The following is a 15,526-nucleotide window of genomic DNA, read 5'->3' as shown; positions in this document are numbered from 1 at the left end:
TATCTATAGGGAGCCTATATTTGTGTACATATACTATATCAAGCTGTTTCAAAAATGTAATTGATCTTCGGTACCGACAAGGCACTCGATTCTTTAAAACTCCACATAATAATTTGACATGGTTATTGAAGATATTTAATATTTCAAGAGATTTAGAAACTTTCGTTGGTAAAATTTTAAATTTGCTCACTAAATCTTCCATATCGTATGGATATTAAATTAAATTGTCGACGAATATCGCATATTTATATATGATAATTACTTTATTTTAGCCCGAGTTTCATAGCTTCCCATTATTTTTCCAGATAATAACAAACGTGAAGGCTGGAATATATTAACCTGGATTAATCGTCAAATTTTAGACAAAAAATATAATTTAATCTTTTCTAAACATATTTCTCAAAAGCTCTCCACTCCTCTTAATTGTTTCATTTTCGTTTTGATTTTTATGTTACTTTTAGATGCCTACACTTTTCTTTCTCAAAATATTCTATTTTTTGAAACGGAAACAAAGAGCAGAAAATATTGCATGAATTATTTTTGATAAAAGGGACATCAAGACAGCTACAATTATTAGTTTTGACTTTGATTAATTCGAATGATATATTCCTTGGCATTTATAAAAAAGAAAAAGAAATGTAACGGTAGCTTGATAATTCCCAAAAGTATTTAGAGATGTTCAGGAAATTCTTATTGAAAAAGGTAATAAGAGGAATTAGGCATTAAGGTAAATATAATGCAAAACCACCGATTAGTTTATGGTGAATTCAGCCTGCAGTTTTATATTGAGAGCAGACTTTAGAAAATAACCTATTTCAATATCTTTTCTTCAAGATTTTAAATATCTAGTTTAATATTTCGATTTTTTTTTAAAATTTCCATTTCACCACTATCGCAACCATCTTAACATCATTTTTCTTATGAAACCCATTCTTTCTGACATTCTATCTGGAACGAATTGTTTGAAAACAAGGAAATTTCTTGTAAGGGGAAACAAACCTTAACTTCAGGACTGATTCCTGTTTTCCGGATTTCAATATCGTTGCTCCGGAATTTCGGATGCCCGATTTTATCGTTCGACAAAGCTGTATACTCTGTATCGAAGGGAGGGAAATTCAATATTGAGTTCCAACCTTCGCTTCTACAATGTTTCCTTTTTACTTCCATTCTTGGAACAAAATCTTGATACTTCTTATGGTTATTTTTTCAAAGCTGCTTATACCATTTATGGCTTAAGTGAAGTTTTGTGGAAAGTGATATACAATTTTATATCGTTCTGTTTTGTATTAAATTCTCTGAAAAGTACTCAACATTTTTGAATCCTCACAAAATGCCGAAAATTCATGCGGTTTCATAATATGTTCTGCTAAATTTTCTATTCAGTACTATTTCCATTTCAGGGCTAATATACCCTCATATATAATTGTTAAATCTCTTTGAGATTTCCTGAGACGATAAAAATAAACTTTTCAGCAAATTCATTTGATAATTTTATGCCTATATTTTTAATAGCCATATTTATTTCGGTTAATTCGAAAGCAAAATTAGGTGTTTTCCTTAAGACCGGATTCAGTGGATCATTCATTTTATGAATCGATGCAAACATGAAAGAATAATCAATTTAGCAGTAAAAAAATTACATTAAATTGAAATTCTGGATTTATATGTAGCTTCAATTGTTTGACTTATCATCTGTTAAGTCCCACGTGAGGGGGAGGGGTGTATTTATAATTGAGGATGATAAGCTTAAGCATGGTAGTTGTTCCCGCCGTCCTTGTGGGTACACGAAAAGGTGAAGATCTGGCAGCTCCCACTGATGACGGGAAGCACTTCCTTAGGGAAGGGTTATACCGTGGCTGGTGATGGCCCTTAGGACTCAACCACAGTGTTGCTGTCACGGCGGACCGGTCATTTAAATTTTTCCGTGTGCCTTCCGGCGGAGCGGTGTAGACAGTTTGTGGTTACCTTCAGTATGAAATGTTGTATTCCTAATTTTAAGTTTTGAACTAATTACTTAGAATTCAATAAACAATCCTTCTTTTATAGAGTACGTACTTAGATATGATAAGCATGGACATAAGATGCTAAGTTATTAATGATAGTTTGAAAGTCATGTCTAATATTTTATTAATAATAGTTTCAAAGCCAAAGACAAGTCTGAAAGTTTATTAATGAAAGTTTATTAAAAGTCATGTGTAAAAGCTTATTAATGATAATTGAAAAGCCATGTCATGTATAAAAGTCCTGTTCCTAATTATGCAGATAACATAGCAAATTTTTCCAATCCCTTATTAGTCGAAATGCTTATGATGTATGTATGTAGCTTTTGGACACTTTAGTGAAATTCAGTCATTTACAATTTGTGAAGCATATCGCCACAGCAACACGGGCGATATCTTATCATATCGCCACTATTATACTAAAATGTCGTATACCATAGACCATTGATCTAAAACATTTGTATAGACTAGCTAATTCAACTCTTAACCCTTTCTAGGCCGTGGGAAGTATGCTTCCCACCAAATTTATCAATATTTGTATGAAATTATGTAGGTTGGCATAAGTTCTGACATTTTTTTTTTACAATGACAGAAACTTAGATGTGCCAGTTCTTTATCTTACGCAAAATGATGTGTCTTGATTTGTTACTTAATTATTAATTAAGCAAATTAATTAATGAATCAAATTAAATTTATCTAATAAGCTAAATGAATCCCTTTTCTTATTCTAATTTCAAACCTAAAAATATTTTAACATAATATGACTAGAAAAAAATGGCCCTTTAAAGGGTTAAACAGATAGTTGAGATTGTTGTATATTGATACATAATACGTACATGTCACTAGTGGCACCAGATGTTATATTAAGACTTTTTATGTTCGCAATATGTGATTTGGCAGGTGACGTTACAACATAACTGTGATGGCATGGCAACCTACTTGCATCTTTCGTAGCAATGTTTCAAATTTTAACACATACATTCATGTGTATAGACATAATTACTCTTATATACATAAATTTGTCACATTTCCACATCGATTTATTCTTCTAGTTTTCTTTTTGTGATTACCCGAACCAATTATAATTTAAAAGAACCAAATGCAAGTCTAATTGATCATTGAAGACTTTAAATATCTGAATACTAGGAAGAAATATTTTCAATAAAACTCCAATTTACTTTATTATGTTCTCAAATTGTAAAAGACTAAAATCAAGAAGCATATAAAATTTTGTTTTAATATATTAAGGCATTTTAACTCAAAATAAATAATTGCCTCCTTTTGTGAATATAAATTTTAATCAGAAAAATATTAATGTATATCTTTTCTCTGAATTCCCATTAAATCTTTGGATTTCATTGAAATGCAATTGAAAATAGTATCTTCCTTTTTCCAGGAAATAACGTAATCGAGGCTAAGTAAGAGGCCAATTCTTATGGGAAATTGAAAAAGGACTTTATGAAAGATGAGAAGACATCTAAAACCCATAAATTACGATTCGAAAATCAAAGGAATGTAGATAAACGAGTGGAAAAAATGCGTTCTTTGTAACACAAATTAATTATTTCTTGAGAAAAGTTTGCAGTTTTCAGAAACATTATGTTTTCATTTACTTCCATGCTATTTTATTTTCGTAAAATTAAAACTTCTTTTTATCTGTAATTTTAAACGTATGAGAAGGAAATTGGTATGACATAAAGAATAATAATTTTCAAATCTAACATTTGTGTGAAATATTGTTGTTTTTATCTGTGGAATAATGATCCTGTGTGCAAATTTATAGGGGAAATTTATCATTTTCATTAGTTCTATTTATCTCTTATTAGTTTGTCCATTTGTTTGGTGGTTAGATAATATTATTGTGATTGATTAATCGAGGGTTCTTTATATACTATTTTTGCAACGTATGACTGCTAGAATAGGTTATTCTGAGTTCTAATCCAGTCAGCTATCTTTATCATTTTTCCAAGTGATATATCGAGGTCTTTTCTTACATGTTTAACAAATATGAAATGCATTTTCCTAAAAATACAATAACACTATACTATTTACCTGAAGCAAACTGCATTTTATAAAACTGACATTTGGAATGTGGTCTGTTGCTTCCGTTCGATGGACTGATGTAAAATTAACTAGACTATGAATTTTTCACACCCGCCCAACTCACAAACATGTTTTGTTTGGCGAGAGGGTACCGAAGCGCTCGGATAGCAAAGTTAACCTTACAGCTTTCCATATTTTAAATGAATGTCCCAAATTTAATTTTTATCGTATGCATTTCTTTAATTCATCATCATTAGATTTGCATGAACTGGTTGGAGACCAAACTTCTCCGAAATATTCTCGAATTTTTAAGAGCTATTAACTTCATCCATTTTATATAAATATCATTGTGTTTTTTTTTTTAAACCTTTTGTTTTGGCCATAGAATTTTATCTTTTTTAAAGTTTCGTACCTTTTCGTAAATGCATCTTTTAACAAAATGTTTTCGTATCAATCTTTCAGCCTGGAGGAAACATAATTTTATTTTCATTTAATCGTGTTAAAATATATTCGTACCTTGTGTTTTGGCTCAGCATAGCCAACTCTGCCTCATGTGCCATAAAAATCCAATCCAACCAACAAACAACTGCTATTTACCCTTTTCCTTTATTATAATTAACTATTACTGAGAGGTTCAACCTGATAAGAATTACGATTAACCAATATATTTCGGAGTAAATAAAATTCCGGGTTACAAGAAGAAAGAAAGCGTAAGGACAAATGAGAGAGGTCGAAAAATGTTTTTGCATACTATTTAATAAAGGCTTTATTCCATTCAATATGTATAAATATATGGGCCTTGGACATCAGCCTTGAGGACAAAGAGAGTTCAGAGTTTCAGTCATCCATATTAGCACTGTATGTTTCATCCTATAGTATGGAAAATCAGATCATGTATTAATTGCACAGTACTGGAGAAACAAGTTATGAAATATAAATCTTTTATGCATATCTAGTATGTAATTATTAGAAAATAGGTATGCAATCGAAGCACAAATACCGAAAAACAGAATACGAATTATAGACATTTGGTTTCGTTCGATTGAAACTAAAACTATACAATAAAAGCTACACTTGCAGTTACTAAAGCTCATACCATCTCATTTATTTAAGTCTTTACGCTTTGTTTCCGATTATATGTGCGCGAAAGTAGAGACTGATGGTCGATCGATTATTAAACAGATTTTTTTTTTCATAATTTGAGAAAAAATTATGTTTTAGGTGTTAAAATTGTGAATTAATGCCATTTACCTAAGATGTTGCGCTTTTGTATTATCGCTTTTATATTCATGGAAAAGTACAGACGTCAGACGATTTATCATTTATTTGGTTTCAAATTATATCCGGATTTACATTTTACAATTTTCCCTGTGGATCGAATTTTATCAGTTTGGCTCGTTACACAATCTTCTTTCTGATTTCACTTGTATTTGGATAATCAGGTTGACAGAAATTCTCTAAATGCCTTTTCATCGAAATTTAATTGAAATCTATAACTAAGGTTAAAAAGGTGAAAGGTCGAAACTGTGATTTCGAATTTTTTGATGATAACAAAATAATATTCCTTTGTATATATCTTTTACGAGAAAGTAAAAAAGTGATGTACGAATACATATATATACAAAGTAATCTGAAAATTTCCTCAGTGAATGTTTTCGTGTCTAACGAAGGCTTTATTAATAAAATTCTTCGTTAGACACGAAAACATTCACTGAGGAAATTTTCAGATTACTTTGTATATATATGTATTCGTACATCACTTTTTTACTTTCTCGTAAAAGATATATACAAAGGAATATTATTTTGTTATCATCAAAAAATTCGAAATCACAGTTTCGACCTTTCACCTTTTTAACCTTAGTTATAGATTTCAATTAAATTTCGATGAAAAGGCATTTAGAGAATTTCTGTCAACCTGATTATCCAAATACTAGTGAAATCAGAAAGAAGATTGTGTAACGAGCCAAACTGATAAAATTCGATCCACAGGGAAAATTGTAAAATGTAAATCAGGAATATAATTTGAAACCAAATAAATGACGAATCGTCTGACGTCTGTACTTTTCCATGAATATAAAAGCGATAATACAAAAGCGCAACATCTTAGGTAAATGGCATTAATTCACAATTTTAACACCTAAAACATAATTTTTTCTCAAATTATGAAAAAAAAATCTGTTTAATAATCGATCGACCATCAGTCTCTACTTTCGCTCACATATAATCGGAAACAAAACGTAAAGACTTAAATAAATGAGATGGTATGAGCTTTAGTAACTGCGGGTGTAGCTTTTATCGTATAGTTTTAGGTTCAATCGAACGAAACAAATGTCTATAATTCGTATTCTGTTTTTCGGTATTTGTGCTTCGATTGCATACCTATTTTCTAATAATTACATACTAGATATGCACAAAAGATTTATATTTCATAACTTGTTTCTCCAGTACTGTGCAATTAATACATGATCCGATTTTCCATACTATAGGATGAAACATACAGTGCTAATATGGATGATTGCTAATTATTGATTGTGGTTCTTTTGGGAGTTTCCTAATCTTCATTATCTTTTCTATAGATATTTTATATTGTTTAATATACCAATAATACTGAGTATGATTCGAGGTTGATACGTTTCCTAATTTGGTCTTGATGAAATAATTTTTTTTCTTTATAAGATAGATAGTGACTTTCCTTTTGTTTCCACAAAAGCAAAAATTATAAAAACTTAAACACAACATGTGGAATAACTTGTTCATTTCATTCCTATGAACATTCCGAAATCTTATTTAAAGAATGTCTTTAAAGATAAAGTTATATCTGAATGGAATACTTTATATCAAGCATCGACTAATGCGCAACTCACTATGGAATTTATTCCATCCATACAGAGACGCCTAAAGGCTAACTTCTTTGAGTCAAATTTTAAGCTTATCCAGTTTCTGACTGGGCATGGGAACTTTAAAGCATATTTAAAACGATTCAATTTGTCGCCGACTGATAGGTGTTCGTGCTACAGTGGTGCAGTCCAGGATGTCAAGCATTTGATATTTGAATGCCCCAAGTTTATCCGGAAAGACGAAAACTCAAGAACTGCCTTCGAAAGAACAATATAGCTTGGCCTCCTCATTTATCTGCCTTTGTACAGTGTAAAGCATCTTTCATTTCCTTTTGTACATATATTAATAGTATTTTTCCCCGTATGATATAAACTTTACTTCAGTGTGTTTGCCTACTTATATTTGCATATATACTTTTGTATTTGTATTTTGAATATTTTAATTGATCTTGCTTCTTCAATTGTTTTATAGCATTTACTGTATGTTTCTATTACTATGTGAGCAATTTTGTTTCATTTTTGTTTTTGTTTGTGTATCTACTTGTTTTCCCCTATTTTTCTTTCTTCCTTTTTTGCATTTGTGCCTGCGACCTTATATTTGAAATTTATTTTACTCTCAATTGCGTACTGACTTACATCTGTAAGCCTTGTGGTATACTTGTTGGCACACAAGGAGTTTATACATAGAGAACAAAAAAAAAAAAAAAAAACATGTGGAATAACGTAGAAAACGTTCATTTCTTATAATGAATTGGAAATTTTGGCGAGATCCACTTCTTTGACCATTCTCATATTTTGTAAAAATTATCTATAATCTATATATGAAAACACACACACACACACACTCTAAAGCCATTTTTTTTATGAAATAATGAAGATACTTTCAAAACTTTCGTCTCAAAGATAAAAGTACAATACTTATGAATAAAATATATAAACAATACTACAATACTTATGAATAAAATATATAAACAATAATAAAGAAAAGAAATATTAACAAGAAAATAAATAATATCATTGAAAAATCCAAAAGGATAATCCCACTTTTTTTAAAAAAAAAGTTTATTCACACTTCTCAGCTTGGAAGTTGAGAAAAAGGAATTACCCTCTAGTATTTTTTTTTTACCCTCACGTTTAAGAATTTTAAAAGTGTAAAGCTCCGCGCTTTAAAGAATATAAAAGAGCAATAAACGAAATTGATTTTTCAGTTTAACGACCTAGCTACTCGAGATAGCCCTGCTAAGGAAAAATAAATTCTCTTTCCATTTTCTTCAAGTAAATAAAAAAAAAAGATGAAATGGCTGCGGAACACCTGATGATCCCATTTCGTAACTTAATCAATATGGCTAAGCGTAAATTAGATTCAATAAACTGTCTCTAACATTCGTCTGTTATCTTTGATGAATTTCTAAACTGAGGGATTTGATACCCCGTTGATCAAATACAAGCCTCAGCTAGTTTTACTGAAATATTGTAAAATAGATACTGCTAAACTGAAAGCTAAAAATCAACTTCCCAAGCAGTTTTGATGTAATCTGCAGTTTAAATGTGCAGGTTGTCCTAATTAACCCTTTATTCACCGAATTATTTTACCATCAATTTTTCAAATTTATAAACCCAGAGTGAAAAAAAATAGTTGTTAATTTAATTAAAATAATTTATTTAACTAAATTAATAATAAAACAAATTTAATTTTATTTATGTTGATATCTACTGCTTTCTATTTGAAATAAATTTTTCGTGTTCTTTCAAATATTGTTAAGAAGAAATAGACATATTGAAAAAATGTCAATCGAATTTAAAGGATATTTTAAAGTACCGTCGGTAAATAAAGGGTTAATTGTGAGCCAATAATTAATTTATTAACCATAGGATAAGAAAATGAGATATTTTTCTTACATTCTAGTTTCCTAGTATTTTCCAGTTAAGTCAATGATTTAAAAGGCCTAAAAATTTATTTTTTTGTTATTTATTTCAATAATTATAAATTCAAGAAATTATGATGTCTAAATTTTTATACAGTCATCCACTTCTAATATGTAAATTTTGTGAAATGTCCATTTTAAGCGAAACAGACACTACTAAACTATAAACTAAAAATCAGCTTCCCAAGGAGTTGGAATGTAAATTACAGTTTAAACGTACATAGTTTAAATGTACAGGCCGCCCCCGATAATTGTGACCCATTAGTTAATTTCTTAACCATAAGGGATAAGAAAATGAGATGCTTTTCATAGATTCTATTTTCCTATTCTTTTCCAGTGAAGACAATCATTTAAAAGTCCCAAATAGTTATTTTTGTGATGATTATTTTAATAATTAGAAATTGTGATGCCTAAATTTTAATGCAGTCATCTATTCCTATTGGGCAGATTTCGTGAAATGTTCATTTTAAATGGAAATCTGAGGGGTGGTCAGTCCGAAACTTTGTCGCGTATTCTCTTATAAATGTATATTATTTAATTTCATGCCTGTTAATATCAGTTTATTACCCTGCATTTCTGTTTTTGAATTTTGTCGATTTTTTCAATGTTTAAGGAATAATTGAATAAACGCAGACAATTTTAAAATAAGATAAACGATAGATACTTGGTCTCTGGTCTTTGCTGAGTTTTTGAACTAATCTATTTTTATTTTTCCATATTTCTGTTTTTATTTATTCTTTTTTATGCTTTTAGCAGAACGTTTCTGTCGTTTTAAAAGTATTTCTATGAAGAACAGTTGCCAAAACCACTATTTTTCAAACAAAATTCGGGAAGAATGCTACATGAAAAATTCAAGAGCAGACGACAATTTATATCAGAAAAAACTGTTGATATAGTTTATCGATTTAAGAAAAAACTGAAAATCAGATGTTTTAAAAAATCGTCTATTTCAATCAATAGTCTCATTTTTATTAAAAAACGTTTTTAGGAGATAAAATAATATTATACAATGTAAATTTTTTTTGTGAAAATGGCGATAACAGTAACAGACATGGAAGTATTTTAATCCTGAAATCTCAAGGCATGTCAGTTAGTTTTAATATAAATAATAAAGGTCTAAATTTAGTTAAATCTTTTGACGACAAGGAAAAAAAATCGATAATTTAGTATAGATTTGCTTTAAATAGAATTTAGATATGCTTGTTATTATCAAATTAGCATTTTGAAAAGCAGAACAATGGGGCAATTAAAATATTTGTCCATAACCATATCTTTTTATTAAACTTTTTGTATATTTTTTCCTTTTGTATTTTGTTACGCACGCTTTGAAAAACTTAAATTTCCATTCTTTATAATATTTAATTCAGTCACATAAAATATGCGTTCACTTCTCATAAAATATTTTTGATCATAAATAAAGAGCTAGCTTTTTTAGAGTGCAATTGATTTATGAGTTTAATATGGTCGTTGTAAAAAAGAGGAAACTATCACGTATCTCGCGTCTTATAAAAACGTAACACACATAAAACGCGGTTTAAACAATCATCAATTTTTTTTTTTATGTATTTGTTCTTTCTTTATGAAATTTTCATCTTAGTAATAAAAAATAACAACCAATAAAGTAACTCGGAACGTGTACAGATCTACATTTAGTCAATATTCCTATACCAAGTTAATATAATTGTTTTTTCGACCAGAATGCTTTCTTTCGTTTTATTTTTCATTTATTTTTAATGTTTACGATAGTCTTTAAAACTTAAACTGTGGTATCCAGGAAACATTCTGGCATATTGTCTATTAAAACAGTGATATTTTCATAGCTTTATAACTCAAAAATTTATCTTTTTAGTAATACTAATTTTACTTCCTTAAATTTTTTTATAACTTTATTAAATTTTCAGTGTATATTTTAAAATTTTATTTTTTGATACAGAATTTATTCATTTCAACGCTATTACATATAACGGTTGTTTCCTCATCAGCATTGTTACAATTAAAAGAAAACTAGAGAAACATATAAAGCCAGAAGATTCAAGTCCAAAATATTATTATACTACAAATTTTTGAGCCGGCGTCCTGGCATAGGGGTAGCGCGTCTTCCCCGTGATCTGGGCGTCCCGGTTTGGGCATGGTTGTTCTTCTGTTGTTCTATCTGTGAGATGTGTGAATGTGCCCTCCTGTAAAAAGGGGTTGTGCAAGCGAATGAATGATGCGTGAAGTGGCAAAGTCGTACTCTTGGCCCTAGTTGGCGCTGCTATAAAAAATAAGAGTCGTCCCCCTCAGGCTTAGTGCCATAAGAAACAAACAAACAAATTTTTGATGGGATTTTCCTTCAAATATTTCCTTCATCCGTCAAATCTCCTTTCAATTATTTTTATTGAAATGAACTAATGTAAAATACGTAACTATATAAAATACTTATCAGTACAAAAAGGAAAAACCAACTTTTGACACGTTGTTGCTTCCTAGTATTTGACCATTAAAGCTGTTTTAAATTCTTCCGTGTAAGCTGTAATGTCGTTTCTCTGATGTTTTGTAAGAGTTTGGAGAAGATAATGCTAGCTCAAGGGCCGTTCTCGTCATTTGACTACCACTAAAAATTCCGAAATAAATCCAAAACCTCTCTAGAGTAGTTTTCAAAAACGGGCGTTGATCTAACTAATCAAACAAACAAACAAACAATACGTAAACATATAGAAACAGGTATATATGTGAAATTTATTGAAAGCGATAGACAAAAAATGATTTTAAACTTTCCTTCATGATAAATTTGGATATTGAAACTGTCTTACTTTTTCAAAGTTCAATACATTAAATCTTACCTTGCCTTTTCTCTATATGCTTACTAGCAAAAGGCTTAAGCATATAGCAAAATGCTTAATAGTCTCTGTATCACAGAAATCCGAATTTGAAAATGTAATAACTACTGACAGTTGTTTTGAGAGAGCCTTTGCAATTTGTGGATTGTACAGGCTAAGCTTTTAGGTATCTGTCTTGAGTGAAGTAATTTTTTTTGAAATAGAGATTTTGTAAGATTCTTTTTCTTTTTTCCATCACTTCAAGATAAGATAAAAGATCTGATACATGTATCCAGAAAGATAATAATAAATAAAGCCAGCAAAGTAATTAGACGAACATGGTGGATTTACCTTCTCAAGAAAGTACCTCAAAATTGGATAAATAGCCATAGCCTACTGAAAACAACCCACAAATGCACCGAGGTTACATCCGTTTCTCCATTGTTAAAATTGTGTGTCAAGACTCCCAAAGAAGATAAGTTGACTAAATACTTAAATATTCTATAAATATCTACAATCCTGTTGTTGTTGCTGTGATTTATGGCCCTTTGCAAGCCCGCTGAGAGTTCTCTCTACAATCCTACAAACTGGTAGGGAATAAAGATTGGATTATGTAAAATATTTTTAGCACGAATCTTAAATTGCAAGTTATTTTTACTTTCTCATATAAGAAATATAGATCAAGTATTGTCAAAAAATTCGAATTCGAGATTTCGAATTTATCTTCGCGTTTCAGACTTCCTTGAGATAGAAAAGAACATATTTTTTAACATTATATCTATTTATCTGTGAACACGATATTGCAAAAACGCTTGGAGTTAAAATTGGTACATAGAATTACGACCAAATTTGTTGACATTATCAAATTTCAAACGAAAACTATTCATAGAAAGTCTGTCTGTCTGTTTGTTCAAATACAAGTGATAAATAGCCATAGTCTACTGAAAACAATTTACAAATGCTCCGAGTAACTATAAACGCAATAACTATAAATGCAAAAAAGTTAAGCAAATAAAATTTTTTCATGTGTTTAGCATCAAAATATAGATTCTTATCCAATGTTAAACGAAATATGTTAAATGGGTGAGCGTCTCACGATCGGTGCTTTCGTATGTATGCAAATTCAATAATTCATAAACACATTGATTTTGTGGAGGATTGTGATAAACGAGTATAGAACTTGGGACCTTGTGGTTCGCAGCCCAGTAACATGACCACGATACAAAAGCAATTGCTCGGGTAGCGTAACTGTTAACTGGCTTATAAGCTTTCACCACAGACTCTCCTTCCAGTGAGTCGGAGGTGAGACGAAAGATATGGCCGTTGAGTGGTGATGTATTAGCTGTTGATTCTAATGCGCCTGTACCCATTTGAGTAGCGCCAAGCGTATGGAGAACGTGTGTGGGTGAGTGGTTGCTGATGCTGTTGCTGCGTCAAGTGAGTCTGACGACTTTGGGTTTCTGCGGCCTTTTTGTGTTGCTGCGTCAAGTGAATCTGACGACTTTGGTTGAGGGTAGATGGCGCCACAACATTTGTACGAAGGTTGAAGTTTCATCGTCCGAGGTCCCCAATGTGGCGGATTGTTAGGAGCGAGGATAGGACCTGGGACCTTGTGGTTCGCAGCTGATTAACAAGACCACAATACAAAAGCAGTTGCCTGTGTTTCGCAGTTGTTAACTGGCTTATAAGCTTTCACCACAAATTAAATCAATGAGATCCGATATGTTCAGTATGCATGACTGCAGCTGTAATTTGGTGTCAAATCTTAGTGCCAATTTGTCTGTAAAAATGCGTCTAAACTTTATATTCTCACGAGGGATTTAGTAACATTAATGTTAAATATCTATATTTCTAAATTCAACAATGCTATGCTAAGTATTCACATTCCGCAATTTTATTCGAGGAAGGGGGATAAATAACTTATTTGAGAGTACACGAGAAAGTTTAGGACTGTACATGAGTAAGAGTCGGGAAAGTTTCTAGAAAATGGAAGTTTTTCAGAAATATTCTTCATGATAAGCGATAAATCTCGGGCATCCATAAATATAATGCATTATGGTACCATCATCTAAACCATATCACCTCTCTTTACTCTTTCCAAAGAATCTGCTTTGACAAAATGGGAAATCTTTCTGTGGTGTAACTACTTGACACAAATAAAAATCACGGAAACTCTTCACTTTAACTGTTATTCAGCTAGTATAAAAATTGAAAGTCACCTGAATTTTCCCATCTCTCTTGCTATCCTTTGTTAAGCAGTTTTTTTGAAATATTGCTTAAATCATCTCTTTTGCTGAGGATAAATTCGTAGTAGATATTTTCTTTTCTTGTAACCTCTTTAGCTATAATGTCTGGTGCCTTATTTCCTTTGATATCTTCATGGGCAAGCTACATACGTGGTATTTTGGCTCTTTCTCATCGTCATAATGACTCTCTTTTATTGCCACTTATGATATGATTTAACAGAATAGGAGAGTTTGTTCTCTATAGATAAATTCAGATAAATTGTCTTCACTATTTTCGCTTTGTCCAAAAGCTTCAAATCTTTTGTATAAATGTGTGTAAAAAGGAGACAGAAGTTTTTAATCAATTATTCCCTATAGGAGATCTATTGAGTAGCTCAGAGAGGAAATGAAATTCTTATTTATGGATTCGCGTCTATAATTTTGTTTTCAAGCCCACAAACTAAATTTTATGTATCTGTATCTTGAGTAATTGAATCTTTAAAGAGCGATTATTCCTGAAAAGATAAATTGAGAGACAGACAACTAGTTGATGGTGTGGTGATTTGTTAGGAACGAGGATAGAGCCTGAGATCTTGTGGTTCGCAGCCGAGTAGCATGACCACAATGCAAAAGCAATTGCTCGTGAAGCATAGCTGTTAATTGGATTATATGCTTTCACTACAGAAACGATTTAAGAATCACATAACAATGACTCTATGTATCGTTCACCCAGAAGCCAATATTAAAACGATCAAAGACTTGCCCTTTATTCTGACAGTAAAGCTTCATTAAATATATTAGGATACTTCCAATACAAAGCATTTCCATTATGTGGAAAATACTTTGTCTTCCATTACGAGGAATTACTTCGTTGGATTATGTTATTTTTCTGTTCAACTACCAAATAATAGCAGTGTGTGACTGATAAGGGATGATAAGTATGAACTTTGGAATCTAAATTCATTTGCACACATAACTGTTGCAGAAGCGTCAATTTCTGATGGTAGTCTTTTTCCAAGAATAAAATGTTTTGAATTACTTTCATTTATTCGACAAATATTATTTCCAAAATGTATGAACAATCAATCGTTTTATAGGTTTTTTTTTGAGATAAGTTTTAAAATTAACCAATAATTCTAGATAATGTAATGGAATAATACAAATGCAGTTTTGTAAGATTTAAAGGGATTTTTTAAAGTGAATTTTTCTAGATTTTATTGAGTTTTATATATTGGTTATATTAACTAGAAGTTTTTTAATAAATGAGAATATGAAAATGGAAGATAGAGCCAAATGGTAAGAGTTATTTTGAATTCTAACCATTTAATTACTGTTCAAATACTGTTCGTGAACGGATTCTGAGACGACCTCATTTCGGCGACTCCATCTCATTAAGGGGTGAGACTCGGAACAATGAGTGATATCCGGTATTCCCTTTGACCTTGGATTTCCCCTATTAGACACTAATAAATGTAAACATCTTTTTCTTTCATCTTTCCTTTAACCCCCATTTTATTGACGAATTAAACCCATCCTAACGCAAGCGCAAAAGCTCGGAGGGTTTTACAATCCGTTCTGAACAGTATATTAAAATCTTCTTCATTGTATAATGTCATAAGTGTAACAACCAGAATCAGAAACCAATTTAAAAATGCATGAATAAAATTTAAAATTATTCATAAACTTTTTTCAAATGCT

The sequence above is a fragment of the Argiope bruennichi genome, chromosome 4 (assembly GCF_947563725.1).
Source record: "Argiope bruennichi chromosome 4, qqArgBrue1.1, whole genome shotgun sequence".
Lineage (NCBI taxonomy): Eukaryota > Metazoa > Arthropoda > Arachnida > Araneae > Araneidae > Argiope > Argiope bruennichi.
Note: the sequence above shows the minus strand (reverse complement) of the source record.